Source organism: Excalfactoria chinensis, chromosome 12 (genome assembly GCF_039878825.1).
Source record: "Excalfactoria chinensis isolate bCotChi1 chromosome 12, bCotChi1.hap2, whole genome shotgun sequence".
NCBI lineage: Eukaryota > Metazoa > Chordata > Aves > Galliformes > Phasianidae > Excalfactoria > Excalfactoria chinensis.
In genome coordinates, this window is record NC_092836.1 from 2,746,708 (window position 1) to 2,763,085 (window position 16,378).

Below are 16,378 nucleotides of genomic sequence, written 5' to 3' on the forward strand. Positions count from 1 at the left end.
AAAGGACAACACAATCACTGACATTGTGAAACTATTTCATGAGGACAAATACATACAAAGATATTATGCATCCAAAACAGCCGAGACCAGTAAGCTTCCTTGCTGGATTTCTTATGTTTGTTTTAACAGTACAAAAGCACAGCCCTTTTACAATTTTTGTGTGTCACATTTGAGTCAATAAGGTGAAGGGCAACCAAGACCACAGTGACAGCTTGCTGCTGATAAGGAGGAGCCCAGACAATCCATGACATGCCCTTCACTCCTGGGGAACGTGCCATGGCCCTCAAGGGGGAAACAGCCCTCAGCCCCATCACATCTAAGTGAAGCTGATTGCTGTGTCTGCTTGTGGAGCAGCAGAACGGAGAGCCTGAGGTGCCAAACGCCCAAATGGCAAATGGGAGGCTTCTCCATCATCATTAACAAAGCAGAGGATCCAAATTTGCTGTTTTGACTATGTAACAGATGACTCCAGCGCTGCCAACACTCAAGGTGTTTCAGTGCCAAAACTCACTTTGCTGAGACATATGCTCTCAAATTCAGGAAGAAAAAAAAAAAGCACTCTGTCTCTCCACTCAGAATTCCTTCCTTTGATTCTGCTTCTCCTTTTTATGCTTTCCATGTTCATTCTTTCCTTCCTTTTTTTTTTTTTTTTTTTTTTAAATCTTTTTCCTATGACTGACTTTTCAAAGCTCACAGAATTTAAGGCACTTGAACCCTTCTGTACTTTTCCCCTGTTGACTGCAAATTCTATCCAATAACATGCATTCGAATGTTCCTATCACACAAGACATCCAGCCTCAGTCTGAACACACCACGATGCATTCCAGTGGTTAATCACAGATAAAAAAGTGTGCTTAATGTCCAGTTTGACATTGTCTGGCTCCAGCTTCCAGCTATTGGTTCTTATTATTTTTTCCTCTTCTTGATTAAAAAGCTGGGTATGCTTCCCCCATGAAAATACTTGTCCCTATAATCAAGTCCCTTCTCAATCCTCTTTTTGATGAGCTAAGCAGATTAAATTCTCTAAACCTCTCACTGAGGGGAATTTTTCTCCACTTTTCAAATCAATACTGTGGTTATTTTCTTGACTTACCAGTTTTGCAAACTTTAAATTTTAAACTGCTGTCACCAGAACTACCCAGAGTTTTTCATGCTCTTAGATGAAAACCACACCAACAAGTTCTGATCCTATGTCAAAAGGTCCTTCAACCTCAGCATTCCATTGAGAAGCCATCTGCCCTTCCTTGCCTGCTGTGCATCCTTTCAGGATGACTCTCCTGACACATACATCCCGCAGCATGTTCATTAAGGCTCACACGCCTAAGAGGATTGGAGAAGGAACACCCTGCCAGCTCAGTCTGTTTCTTAGAACTCATTATTTTCACACTACCAGTATTGCCTTGCCCACAATTTTGGCAGTTGGTCATTAAATTCCCATGTCCAGACTACTGATAGTGACATTAAACTGACTCAAGACCAGTTCTCATTCTAATGAAGCTGCACTAGAAGCACACAGTTCAAAAAAGAAACCTCATGGACAGATATCATTTCAAATTTGTTGGACACATCTCAATTCATCGAGCAGAGCGCTGATAGTACTGACTATCATGCTAACTTCATTTCTCTTAAACTGAAATGTCAGCAGATACCAAATCTAACACCTAGAGAACTCTGCCACAAAGCTGCTTCGCTACCTGTACCCAGCAATCATATAACCTCACCAGGAAGACTTCCTTTACTGAAAGCTCCAGAGACTTATCTTAATTCTCTCTTCAAACTCCCTATTAACTGTTTCTTCAGGTATTGATGCCAAACTCTCCAGACAACCATCCCCTTCCTCATTCTGCTTTCTCTCTTTGCACTCATGCTGCTCCAGTGTGCCCACAGCACACCACGATGCATAAGAAGCCAAAACTAGAAAGCAGAAGGTCTCCCCAGCTCACACATGCAGTCCTTAGATAACCAGCATTACTGACCTGGAAGTGTTGGAGCCCTATAGAACCCCAGCAAAAGCTGTCCACAACCCTTCTCACTTTACTAACAGCTGAAAATATTTCAGCATCCTTGTATGGATGTATACCTTTCCAAAAGACATGAAGAAAGACATTGTGATGGACATACCATCCCTTTAATCCATCGCACCTCCCCTACCTTCCATCCGCTCACCTCAGTTGATCTCCCTAATTGTACCAGGGATGCCCATTTCATCACCCTGCAGCATCCCTGCAAGTCCCCGCTCTAGAAGCGCTCTGTGTACCACGCTTAAACAAAGCTCAGCCCAGCACTCCATGATCCTAAGTGGAGTGGACACATCCCGTCTCCAAGGTGTGCTGCAAATTGCTGGATTAGCACTGCACAACCCTAAAGCAGTGAAGCATTTGGAATATAAGCTGTCGTACATTATTTACCTGTTGCAAAGTTACAGTTCAATTACTGAGGTAATATCTCATTCAGGCAGAGGGGGGAAAAAAGAATGCAAATGAGTGAATTTAAATTCATTTCATTTAAAGGTCTAAAATTTTTTAAGGGCCAATTCCCTCTCCAGGGACATTTGGATTCAGGGATTATAAGAAACATAAAACTGTAAATGGTTAAATGGATTGCCATTGCCTGAGCTTCAAAAGCTTTGCATACGTTACTCTTTTCAGGGTGTGCATTATATAAATAACACTGCAAAATGCACTGCTCCTTTCTATAGCAGCACTATGTAAGGATAAAAAATTTGGTCAAACCATGACCCATTACAAGGAGCTTTGTGCACAGACAAGCTTAGCATACATTTTGGAGGATGATAGCAGAAGAGGTTTGTACAGAGAATACTGCTTGTCTGCTGAATACAAAGATTATCCCAGATTTTTTTCCCCATTTTGTGATACAAACGATACGATTTGTTTGCTGCCTGTTGGTTTTTTGTTTTGTGGGCTTGTTTTTTTTCCCCCCTAACAAATACTGAAACATATTTCTTATGCGCAAGGATGATATTTTTATCTCAGTCTGCCGTGGAATTAGGTGAGGTTTCACTGCACAGAGCTGCCTGTCAGCAGGAAGGGCTCACAATGACGATGTGCTGCACTGGCAGGGTAATTAGGTACACCGCTCAGAGATGCGGGATCGTACACATATGGAAGCCAATTGGAGAAACTTCTGTTCCTCAGGGGCTGCACAACCAGGCGGGCTGTGGTCCTTTTGGTGCCATCACACCTACTGCACTTTACCTTTATTAAAGCATTGGGCTCTGTGGAACTCAGTTCTCAGCAATTCCCTCAGCAACTGGACACCATTTGGGCAGAAATTAGCCAAAAAGCACCTGCCAGCAGGGCAGGTAGAATCACCAGTTGTACGCCACGGAGACACAAACAGCAGGAATGCTGCAACCCAACATGACAATCAGAGACAGTAAAAACCCCAGATTTAGGCCTCATCCATCAGTAATGGAGAGGTGCATTTGTCATGCAGGTAGTCAGTTCTGAGCAAGTAGCGTGTATTTCAATGGCAGCCCCAGTATACGGAGCACAGTAGTTATTCCCCTGCTTTGTACGCCTGGGTCAGCCCTTCAGTCACAACTGCTCCATAGCTTACAGCACAACATCTGTAGTTTGCATGGCTTGGGAAACAGGAATATTCACTGCTGTCTCATGCTGTTTTGTTTCCAGTCAAAACAAGAACATGCCTCTGATAGGAGATGCTGCAGAGAAGTTTGTCACACACTTCTTTGCCCACGCACACAGCCTGACCCTGTCCTGCAGGAGCCCAGATGGTAGGAGCCAGCGTAACTCAATCAGCCGGCCCAACCACTGTCGTTTGTATCAGTCACGGATCTGAGCCATTACGCCTATTTCTCCAACTGGTTAGGCTGTAAATTAGATTTTCATCACTCTCGGGACAAAAACCTGACTCTGCAGAGGTCAGAGCGAGTTTGACCATCTATTTCAGCGGCGCCATGACTTCACCACTGGTTTCTGTGCCCAATATTAATCCCTAAAGTCACGCCAGCAGAATGAGGTTATTATTTCCTATTGTATGGGAGATTGGTAATCACAGCCTGAACCTCTGATTAATCAGCTGAGGCAAGTATGGGGTCAGCTGTGGGAGCACAGGTGAGAGTGATGTAGCTGTGCTCCCGGAAGGGGTGGAGCTTGACTCCATCCCCTCTGAGACCTCATTTAAGGGCTGACTCTCACTGGAGCAGTATCTCTTGGAGATCGCTCACCAGGGAGGACTGCCTCAGCTGCTTCAGTCAAGGCACCACCGTTGGTGAGTTTTCCCTTTACTCATTCACTTATATACCTTCTGTACATTTTGTTTCCATCTGTACATTTAAAACCAATACATTTGGCGAGCCAGGCAGGAGCCTGCAAATATCGGAAAAAAAAAATGTCTTTCCTGTGGAATGTGTTTAGCTGGTTCAAGGGGGAGAAGATCACCCCCTTAGGGAAAATCCTCCCTGGACAAATACCAGGGTTTGAGGCGTCCCCATATTTTCAATTAGCGACGATTATCGAACAATGGGGGCCCTTACGGGTAACGGGCAATATGTCCCCTTACCATCTAACTGAATACTTTCAGGGGTTGCAAAAAGATATTTTGACAACCAAAGAAAGGCAAATGGCTGCATCCATGGCTGCTTGGCCTTTATTGAATGCTTTAAATCAGGCAGAGGTTAAATCAGATAAGATTGAACATGAAAATCAATTATTAAAAGCCCGCATTGAAAAATTGGAGGGCGAAATTAATCTATTAACGGGGAAAAATTCATCATTTTTTTCAAACACCCCCCAAATTAGATATATTACAATGGATGATAGTAAGGATCCTGAAACATCGGATCAAACTAAGGTCACTAAATCTGACCTAGAAGAGCCACTTAAGACGGACTTATTAGAAGTCCGTCCTATGGTAACCCAAAAAACAAAAAAAGTCCAGGAGCGACCAGCAGGGGTGCCTCCTGATCAATGGACCCCTGCTGACTCCTATTTACACGTAACAGCACGTCCATATACACCCACTGAACTTATGGATCTAGTACAGCGCTTCAGGCAAAGACCAAGGGAAAGTGTCCCAGCCTGGCTGTTACGATTATGGGACTCGGGAGCAGAAAGTGTAATAGTTAGCGGCTCCGAGGTATCTAAACTAGCAACTATAACAGTCCATCCTGCCCTGAGGCAGAGATTGTACTCAGGGTCCCAGTTCCCTGAAGAGAATCATTCGATCGTAGATTGGATAATGGCTGCCTGCCGTATGGTATGGTCAAATAAAACAGACATGCCAATACATACAGGAATGTGGTCTTCTATGGAAGACCTACAAAATTATATCCGGGAACTAGGCATGCGAGAGGCTGTCTATGAAGATGTATCTGTTAGTCCGGACATGGTGAAGTTTTCCGCGGGAATGAGGGACCTAATCTTACAACAGGCTCCCTCACATATGTATGGAACATTGGTTTCTATATTGAATCCTCTAGTGGCCGCAGAGGCAGCAGTCCAGCATGCTGCCCAATTGGTAGCGGACCTGGGGGAAACGGAGCGCCTAAGAACCAAGCGCAATATTAGAGTAATTGAAGATCCTGAAGTTTTTCCAATAGCCCGAGCCAGGAGATCGGCTCCACGAACCCCTCGGGCGGGACCCATTAGGGTGTCCCGAAAACAAATGTTTAATGATCTACTCCGAGCAGGTGTTCAATTTGCCAAAATTGATGGGCAGCCCAATCACGTTCTGCTTCAGTTGTGGAAACAGCTGAAGGATGAACAAAAATTTCAAAACCGCCCCAAAAGACCGGGGATAAGGCTTATAGAACGACGACCAACAACAGTTTGGAATCTAGAAGACTTTATCGTGCCAAATAGGAAAAAGAGGCCACCTCAGGTGCCTCGGGTCACAGTACCAGAGGCATCAGAGGTAAAAGACTTGAATCTGGCCCAGTTTATGGCGTGATGAGGGACGTCAGTCACCCTAGGGCCTCTAAACGGGACCGGAGGCCCTATGTGGAATTGACAATATATTGGTCCCGAGAAAATGTGCAGAAGGTTATGGCCCTCGTTGATACGGGGGCGGAAACATCTATAATTTATGGAGACCCAACAAAATTCAGAGGGAACAAAGTAATGATTGGAGGCTTTGGGGGACAGACCGTTCCAGTCACCCAAACTTGGGTAAAATTGGGGGTCGGGCGCCTCCCACCACGGGAGTACAAGGTATCTATTGCTCCAATTCCGGAGTATATATTGGGAATTGATATCTTGTGGGGTCTGGCTCTCCACACAACAGTGGGAGAGTTCCGGTTGCGGCAGAGATGCATTAGTATCCGGGCAATTCAGACAATATTGAGAGGCCATGCAAAACATGAGCCTATTTGTCTGCCCAAGCCACGTCGGATTACTAATGTAAAACAGTACAGACTCCCAGGTGGGCAGGATGAAATAACAAAAACAGTGCAGGAATTAGAAAGAGTGGGTATTATAAGGCCTGCACATAGCCCGTACAACTCCCCAATATGGCCAGTGCGAAAATCAGATGGAACATGGAGGATGACAGTGGATTACAGGGAATTAAACAAGGTCACGCCGCCCGTTCATGCAGCCGTACCCAATATTGCCTCCCTAATGGACACACTAAGTAGAGAAATTAAAACATATCACTGTGTCCTAGACTTAGCGAATGCATTCTTCAGTATTCCGATTAGTGAAGAATCACAAGACCAGTTTGCATTCACATGGGAAGGCAGGCAGTGGACTTTTCAGGTTCTGCCGCAAGGGTACGTGCATTCACCTACTTTTTGTCATAATTTGGTGGCGCGTGATCTGGCTAAGTGGCAGAAGCCACATAATGTAAATTTATATCATTATATTGATGACCTCCTGTTAACGTCCGATTCATTAGAGGCGGTGAGACAAGCAGCAGATTTATTGATAGCTTATCTGCAAAAGAGAGGGTGGGCTATAAACCCACAGAAGGTGCAAGGTCCGGGGCTATCTGTAAAATTCCTGGGAGTAATTTGGTCCGGAAAAACCAAAGTACTACCCAGTGCAGTAGTGGATAAAGTCCAAGCGTTCCCAGTCCCTACAACATCAAAACAGCTACAAGAGTTCTTAGGTATATTAGGGTATTGGCGCTCCTTTATACCTCACTTAGCTCAGTTGTTGAGGCCATTGTATAAGCTTACCAAGAAGGGTCAATCGTGGAACTGGGGGAAGGTAGAACAAGATGCTTTCCAACAGGCAAAGCTGGCAGTTAAACAAGCCCAGGCATTGGGTATATTTGATCCGACCCTCCCAGCTGAACTAGACGTTCATGTTACCCAGGATGGTTTTGGCTGGGGCCTGTGGCAACGCCAGAGTTCTGTTCGAACCCCCATTGGATTCTGGTCTCAGGTTTGGCACGGAGCAGAAGAAAGATACAGCATGATTGAAAAACAGTTATTGGCTGCCTATTCAGCGTTACAAGCGGTAGAGCCAATAACGCAAACAGCAGAGGTTATAGTTAAAACTACATTACCGATCCAGGGGTGGGTAAGAGATCTAACTCACCTTCCTAAGACAGGGGTGGCCCAAGCACAGACGGTAGCACGATGGGTCGCCTATCTAAGTCAAAGAAGCAGCTTGTCTTCGTCTCCACTCAAGGAGGAATTACAGAAGATCTTAGGCCCAGTGACATATCGCAGTGATACGCCGAAAGAACCAATGGTCGCTCCACCAGAGAAGAGCCCTGTTCAGGAAGGAAGATATCCTATTCCTGAAGATGCCTGGTATACGGATGGGTCCAGCAGAGGCAACCCGAGCAAGTGGCGAGCTATAGCATACCATCCCTCTACTGAGACAATCTGGTTTGATGAGGGGGATGGTCAGAGCAGCCAATGGGCAGAATTACGAGCCGTGTGGATGGTTATAACTAAAGAACCTGGTGATGGCATCCTGAACATCTGTACGGATAGCTGGGCCGTGTACCGGGGGCTTACTCTGTGGATTACGCAGTGGGCTACCCAGGAATGGACTATCCACGCCCGACCGATCTGGGGGAAAGACATGTGGGTAGACATTTGGAATACAGTCAAACACAGGACGGTATGTGTCTACCATGTCTCTGGTCATCAACCCCTGCAGTCACCAGGAAACGATGAAGCGGACACACTGGCCCGAGTTCGATGGATTGGGAATTCACAATCCGAAAATATTGCCCGATGGTTACATCAGAAGCTACGGCATGCTGGACAAAAGATAATGTGGGCAGCTGCTAAAGCATGGGGGCTGCCTGTACAGCTATCTGATATCGTCCAAGCATGTCAGGACTGTGACGCTTGCTCGAAGATGAGACCAAGACCGTTGCCTGAAACAACATCCCACATTGCTAGAGGATATAGTCCTCTTCAGAGATGGCAGGTTGATTATATTGGGCCCCTCCCTCGGTCTGAGGGGGCGAGATATGCCCTGACCTGCGTTGATACTGTAAGTGGACTGCTGCAAGCCTATCCCGTACCAAAGGCAAATCAAGCATATACAATTAAGGCACTCACTAAACTGATGTCTGCATATGGGACACCTCAAGTCATCGAGAGCGACCAAGGGACTCACTTTACTGGAGCGATGATACAGCGCTGGGCAGAAGAGAACAACATTGAATGGCGATTCCATCTGCCATATAATCCAACAGGGGCAGGCCTTATTGAACGCTACAATGGTATTCTTAAGGCTGCCCTGAAGACAGACTCCCAGTCCCTGCAGGGGTGGACAAAAAGATTATACGAAACCCTGCGGGACTTGAACGAAAGACCTCGGGATGGCAGACCCAGTGCTCTGAAAATGTTACACACTATATGGGCCTCCCCTCTTAGGATTCAAATTACAGGTGCTGATAATGAGGTAAAACCGCAGGTTGGTAATGACAATAATCTTCTGCTCCCTGCCCCTGAGAATCTAAAACCAGGAATCCATAAGATAAATTGGCCCTGGAAGGTGCAAGTAGGACCCAAGTGGTGTGGCCTACTTGCACCTTGGGGGAGACTATTGGAGGTGGGAGGTTCAGTTACCCCCTTGGTGATAGGTACATGGCCTACTGACATCGTGGTCAATACTCCGGTCTTTATTGCTAAAGGGACACCCATCATGTCCCTATGGCAGATTAGGACTCCTCCTCTGGTGCCAGATATAGTTATACAGCCACAGATATCTGGCCAGAGGGTATGGTATCGGAGGCCGGGACATAATCCGGTGCGAGCAGAAGTATTGACCCAAGACAAGAATACGGCCTGTATCTTGCCCTGGAGGGCAGACCTTCCTCTCCTGGTACCCTTGAAACATCTGTATTACTCCCCCTAAGATTCTAAGCCTCTAGGACCATCAGAGAACAATTTGTGTGGACTGATGAAACGCAAATGGACCTGCACCTCGAGATGGCTTGTCTCCAGTAACATCTATCAAGCACTGGCCCACGGAAGATCGTGAATACCCATCCAATCATCATTTGAATAACATCAGCATTCGGTGCGACGGGAAATTGTATCAGCGTCGCGTTGGGTCTCTGTGATAAGGGAAAACTCACCTAATCATTGGTTCACGCTGTGAAGGGGTGGAGTGTATGGGAGATTGGTAATCACAGCCTGAACCTCTGATTAATCAGCTGAGGCAAGTATGGGGTCAGCTGTGGGAGCACAGGTGAGAGTGATGTAGCTGTGCTCCCGGAAGGGGTGGAGCTTGACTCCATCCCCTCTGAGACCTCATTTAAGGGCTGACTCTCACTGGAGCAGTATCTCTTGGAGATCGCTCACCAGGGAGGACTGCCTCAGCTGCTTCAGTCAAGGCACCACCGTTGGTGAGTTTTCCCTTTACTCATTCACTTATATACCTTCTGTACATTTTGTTTCCATCTGTACATTTAAAACCAATACACCTATGAAAAATAAAATCTTCCATTGGTAGAAATACCGATAGCTCGGTTAGTAGAGACAGACTGTGATGGGTGTGAGACTGATTTTGCGGCTATTTCAAAATCTACAATGATCCTTTATTATCGATTCCCTAATTTCAGTAAATTAAACAGAACCACACACAAAAGAACACCTGCATATAAACGAAAGCCATTGAGTCAATCACTGCTGCTACCTGAAAGCACTGTTAAGGTATTTTCCAAGCAAAAAATAATAAGACTGCCCTGAAAAAACAATTTTATTTTTCCTATAAGTAAAGCAATCTTTCATCAAGACTAATTTTATTTCAAACACCGAGGCTTGCACAAAGGCACCAGCCATTATTTACCAAATGCTGCTGCAGGTTTCTGTCAGTTTTAATACACAGGGCAGAACAGACTGATGCATCTTTCATATAACCCATGAAGCTGCAGGGACGCTCCCCTTCAAGGCAGCCCCCTCCTCTCCTGCGGAGCACCTGCAGCCACCACCCGAGCACTGAGGCTGACACAGCTTGGCTATGGCACGTGCAGAAAGCTGGCAAAGAAGATGCAGTCTGAAAGATGGATTTGTCCAATTTTCCTCCTTCCTCTCGGAAGGCTTCTACCTGATGAACTGAATTCATCTGGGATGCCGGCCTGAAAAGTGACCATCAGCCTTCCACATCACCTCTGGGGGATCCCATTAAGCAGAGACAATCAAAAAGAGATTGTTTTAAAAGCAGGGAAGCCATCTTACTGACCAGGCTACACTGAAGGCTGAAAGGACACACTCCTTTAGGCATGCTTCTTTGAAAATGCAGTCACTACTTGAAAACAGTTAAAACTTCTATTCAAGAGGGCAGATCCCACCATTACAGATGACCTTCACACATCTATCCTATCTATAATGCTCCAGCCATGTCCACCCCTAGATAACCCACCAGGCTAAAGATGTAGCACATGCAGAGGACCAAGGGCACATCTCACTGCTACCTCACCTGCAGCACAGAACTGTGCCCAAAAAAGGGCTACAATGATGTGGGAAGGGTCTGGAGGGCAAGACGTGTTAAGGAGAGGCTAAGGCCACCAGGTGTGCTCAGCCCAGAGAAGAGACCACGTGGTGGCCTATAGCTCCCTTGCAGCACCAAGCTGGCCAGGATTCAGAAAGTGCTTGGACAACACTTTCAGAAATATGGCTTGAATTCTAAGCAGTGCTGTGTGGAGGTAGGAGCTGGACTCAATGATCCTTGTGGTTCCCTTCCAACTCAAGTTATTCTACAATTCCCCACTTCCTTCCTCACCGTAAGCTCAGAGGACAGGATGGGCACACTAGTTGGAGCTCCGTTTTCTCATCACAGCTAAATCTGCTGTGTGTAGGCTGCCTGTTAGGAATACAGCATGAGGCTGTTCTGAGGCAGACAAGTCCTGCTCTCCCCAGTGTCCTCTTCACCCCTAACCCATTCTCACCACACCTCCGCTTTCATCTGATTGCTGATTCAGCAAAAGGAGAAAAACTGCCTGAAAAGAAAAACTGGCCATTTTCTCCATAAGTGGAAAAAAAGAGAGGGCGAGCAGTGGTCAAAAGAAAATATGAAGTTAAAAAGCCTAACGGAAAACATAACATAAATCTTGTCCTTCTTAAACAGAACAGGTGCTGGAGCTCACACTCCCAGCAACTAGCAGTAGTTTAGCTGTAACAATATTATAAACACTAACTTTTATGACAAACTGTTTTCCGTCTGCACTTTGTGGAGTTTCATACATCCAGGTGTAATGAAGGAAGAAGGAAACATATGCTAAGAGGAATGCTGCAACCTCCGAAAATAGCAGACTGCACCGGCTGAGTGATCAGCACAGTGTATTCCATAAAGGGTGCTGGGACCTGACAGCAGTATAAAACCAAGGCACCAAGCATCCCAAATATCTCTCCCTGGCCTTATGGAGCACAGGCAATCACTAATCAACATTTGGGTATGCAAATGTACTTACAGAAATCAATGTATGAGACAGATACAAGGACATTAATTCAGAGAAGAAGAAAAAACAAGAAAAAAAAACAAAACTTGAGTCTGGGGACACATGGGAGCAAGATGAACGTAGGACCCAGCCTAAAAGTCCACAGATGATGAATAGTAACGATCTTAGCCTAGCACTAATGGCAAACAATGAGTTGAGTTTTGGTTCACTGTGGTCCATACACAGCAGCAGTTACTATCTGCAATGCTGTACAACCCCTTCCAGCCCAGCATGCCAGTAAATCATTCAGGACCCAAGGTCTTTATTTAGGAAACAATAAAAATCCCTGGATTCTTTTTTCTCACCGAGAGAAATCTTTCAGAATGCCAATGAGAAAATAAATGCCATGACAGCCCGCAATTCTCCTAGCCCTGGAATACTTTTTCTTAGTTACCATTTTGATGGAAGAAGACATCTAGACATTAGCACGCAGCAAATACAGCAAAACCACACTGAGAACCACAAATCCACCTGCACACTGTACAAAGGCTTTGCTCTAGCCGTAGTCAGGAGGCCACAAATGAAAAGCACATCAGTAGGAGGCCTGCACAAAGTGGACTGAAACAGATACTCTGGCTTTGATTCACCCAAAAGGAATCTGGTTGGTGCAGTCACCCTGTAATGCCGACCAAAGGGCAGCAAGTGGGGATGGGACAGCTAAAAAGCTCCTCTCCCGAGATGCACTCCACAGCTAAGATGCCAGTGGCAAGGGACAGAAAGGTGATAACAAACACTGCAAAAGCAGGATTCAGCAATATTGAACTATGCAAAGGTTGAGAGAAGATAGGTAGACCCAGTATTGTTATCTTGGGTGTACACGACAGCAATAATTCTATCTTCCTTTTGCCCTTTGAGTGCTACACCTGTTATTTCCTCACACAAAATAAGATAAGCAACCCATTTCTTCCGCAACAACAACCTGGCAGACATCTCCAGACACATGGGCTGCAGGACATGCCAGGCTGCCCCGACACTGGGCAGACAACAACCAGACCCCATGTGCCATGTTGCATTTCATTTCCTCATAATGCAGCACGGTGAGAATCCACGAGACCTCACAGGATCTCACATCTCAAGACAGCGTGACAGGAACGGTTCAAAAGGCATTTGGTAGAGGAACAGCTTTGTTAGACTTGCTTCTCCAATAGAGGATTCCCTCCCACACCCCAAACAGAAGACTGACTGAGAAAGGACAATTGAAACTTGTTATAAAACAGTGAGCACATTAACACCAGAATATGGTTTACAAGTAAGATTTCTGCTCTTTTTTTTCCATACCCATGTTGCTGGCCAGGCTCAGCACTGATGCATCATTTTTAATTATCCATAATCTGAGGCTGTTTTAAAGTCAGCTTTGTGCTGGCAGGGAAAAAAAAAATCTTTAACAAAACAGAATTTCTACTTTGCTGGACAAATATACCAAAAGAAATTGTGGCATCTTGGCAAGTTGCTAAGCAACCAGCAGCTCCAGTGTCACTTGTTTGGGATCAATTCAAGTCATTCATCAGGCGCCGCAGCGCCAGCGAAGGAATTCCAACAAATGTGCGCCTTGGGAAAGCCATGGGGACTTCCTGCCTCACAATGACACTTTCTTTCTCCGCAGATAAACTTTGTAGATGTTCTTTTGATCTGTGTGATATGTTAATTCATTATTCTTAGCATATTGCTAATGGGAAAGGCTGTAATTAACTAACTGCAGCATTGTAAAGCATGCAAGATAAACTGTACTAATTAGTAGTGTTTAAAGTAGTCCCTGGCCTCTCCCACTGGGGAAACTGGAGGATCTTTCCTCATCTCAGCTGCCACTGTCCACCACATCATTTCACATGATGCACATCTACCTGCCTTCTTTTTTCCTTCCAAATAACCAATATTGGCAAACAAGATGGCTCCAATCCAAGCCACCCGCAGTAAACATAAATGTTGTGAATAATATGGTCCTTCATGTAAAGGAAGGCTTATCTACTGCACTTCTTGGGGTAGAGAAATAGAGTATTATGCCTTGATTCACTGCGTTTAATTAACAAAGCAACACACACTAAATGTCCATAGTAATTACATTCATTTACACTGAGAATGAGTTAAATGTAATGAAGACGTATAAAGACATATAGAAGAGAAGAACGGCCTCTTTATTTCAGCCACACATTCAGAATTCATTTTATCCCTCTTTTGATAAAGACAATAATAAATAGCCCCATTTTAGAGAAGGAACTGATTTCAAAACAGAGAGTTATTTAAGGCAGAACTTCTGCAACTCCTAGATTGCTGCACACTGTTTGACTAAAGACATTTAATGACACGTTAGTGGTTACCATGCCATACTCCACACTCCTGAAGGAACCTACAAACCTTGGTACATTGTCATTTGCATCTCATTTCCATGTAACACAGCGTGGTCTCGTGTTCTTCTGCAAGCCAAACTCTGCTGCCAGCAGGGCCATGGCCTAAAGACCATGGAAAATGGCTAGCAAGAACCTTGTGCTTTCTTACAGACATTGGGAGAGGGTTTGTTTGTTTTGAAAGACAAAGGAAACCCATTACTTTGAAGCAACAGCAAAGTATTAACACAGCAGCAGTCACACAGGGATCCCTCACACCATTAAGTGCCCCATGGGAGCAGTGGGTGAAGGACCACATGCCCAGCTCCAACACAAGGCTGCTTCCATTCACATATGGTGATAAAAGAATAAACCCCATTCATTGTCAGACGCAGGCTTTTCCCCCCCATCTCCTTTTCCCAGATTTTTAACCACATCATAATATTTTCTGTTTGTTGTGCATGGATTAGTATTTGTGAGAGCTGCACAACATGTGTTTAAGTCAGATGCTTCAAATAAACCCTTGACAGTCACACAAAAGTACTACCTGTCAAGTTGTGCTGATATTCTCAAAAACGTGTTTCAAGCAACACCGTTTCCACCCAGAGCTGAGCATAAAAACGCTTGCTCTCTATCTGTTGAGTTAAAGTTGAACATCCGAACGTTATCCAACACACCGTAGCCTAACTCCTTTCAGCCCCCAAATACCAAGAGGGATGTTAGTCGTGCGAGTGATGGCTACTTCCCCTCATTGCATCCGACCGCTGGGAGACAGGCAGAAGGCAGCACCTCTCTGCATGCTGGAAACCCCAACCTAGCTGAGACCTCAATGCTCCCAGAAACGGCTCATAGTCCGTAACTGCAGCCGGTAGAGCACACCGAGGATCGGCACATCCACATCTACAGCAGTCACACCACTCCCCCGGAGGAGGGAAAATAAAAGAGAGCCACACACACCTGAAGACATCAGCAATTATTTTGATACCGCAGGAAAAATAACCATAACCAGAAAACCTCCAAAACCATTAAGGGAAAATAAAATGCACCGCAATAACAATAAACCAAGCAACAACTATTTGTCACAAATGAACAGCTCGCAAACTTGAATCCCCCTAACCCAGCACAAGAGCGAGGAGCGGAATCACCTCCAAATCCACCACTACCACCATCCCCCCTCTCCCCTCGGGGCTCCGCATCGCGCCCCGCCGCAAACTTTCCCGGGGCAGCGGCCGCTCGGCAGAGCTCTGCGGGGAGGGCAGCCCCGGGGAGCCACGGGCACCTGCCGGCTCCTCCGCACCGCCGAGCCCGCCGCGGTTCCTCGTTGCCTCTCAGGGCGGAGCGCTCGGGAGCGGCTACGTTACAGGGAGAAGGGGAAAGATTAACGTGAAATTCAAAGGCGTTGCGCTGAAAAAGCAGAGAGGCACCCCGCTCCCAGGGCACCCCCGAGGCTCTGACCTGGAGCCCCACGCTCCCCCACCCCCCCACCCCTTCCGCCGTTACCTTGGGCAGAGGAGGCAGCAGCAGGTCGTGCAGCAGCAGCTCCGCAGCCCCGTCCCGGCTCTCCAAATTAATCGCTCCACCCCTCCAAAAAAAAAAAAAAAAAAAAAAAAAAAAAAAAAAAAAAAAAAAAATCCCAACCCAGCCCCACTACACACCCACGAGAAGGAAGCGGGGTCCCTCCGTGACTGGCATCACTATCTCCTCCGGCAGCGCTTGCAGGGAGCCATGGCAACGAGCCCCTGCACCTTCCCAAACCTACGCCCGCCTCCCCCGGGGGGGCCGCGCCGGTCCCGGTCCCTTCCCCTTCCACAGCCCCGGCCCCCACCTGCCGGATCCAGTAAAGCCTCCACCCCGGCGGCACCTGAGACTGGGAGGGACGGAGGAAGGGAGGCAGCGCAGCCCCGGGCCGCCCCCCGCACCCCTCCGCCCACCTCCACCCCCGCCGGGGGGCACTCGCGGGTGCGTGGCGGGAGGAGTGAGACGCGCAGGGTTTGGGATGATCGCCCCGGCGGTGCGCACGTGGTGGGGGCTCCTGTAGGGGCACGGTGCGGCCCCACACCGCCGTTTTCCCTTCTCTCCCAGTGCACAAGTCTCGTTTCTCTTCAGAGGAAGGGATGCGAATCAGGAAATCTTTGCTGGGGATGGTAACCATCCTCCCTGTC

The 16,378-nt window shown here is 46.6% G+C and overlaps 1 protein-coding gene across 10 annotated transcripts in view; it reads right to left on the reverse strand.

Annotated features, from left to right (window-relative positions):
• Positions 1-16,060, reverse strand: part of CHL1 (cell adhesion molecule L1 like) — a 112,878-nt gene extending 96,818 nt beyond the window's left edge. For 7 of the 10 annotated variants that reach the window (XR_011905112.1, XR_011905111.1, XM_072347237.1 and 4 more), the window contains exons 1-2: positions 16,042-16,059; positions 15,717-15,798 (exon numbers count right to left, since the gene is read on the reverse strand). The gene's annotated coding sequence lies outside the window, so the exon portion shown is untranslated. Of the gene's footprint in view, positions 1-15,716; positions 15,799-15,871; positions 15,984-16,041 lie in introns of those variants that run through there. The other 3 variants (XM_072347231.1, XM_072347230.1, XM_072347239.1) reach the window with 3 other exon arrangements.
• Positions 16,061-16,378: the final 318 nt, after the last annotated feature.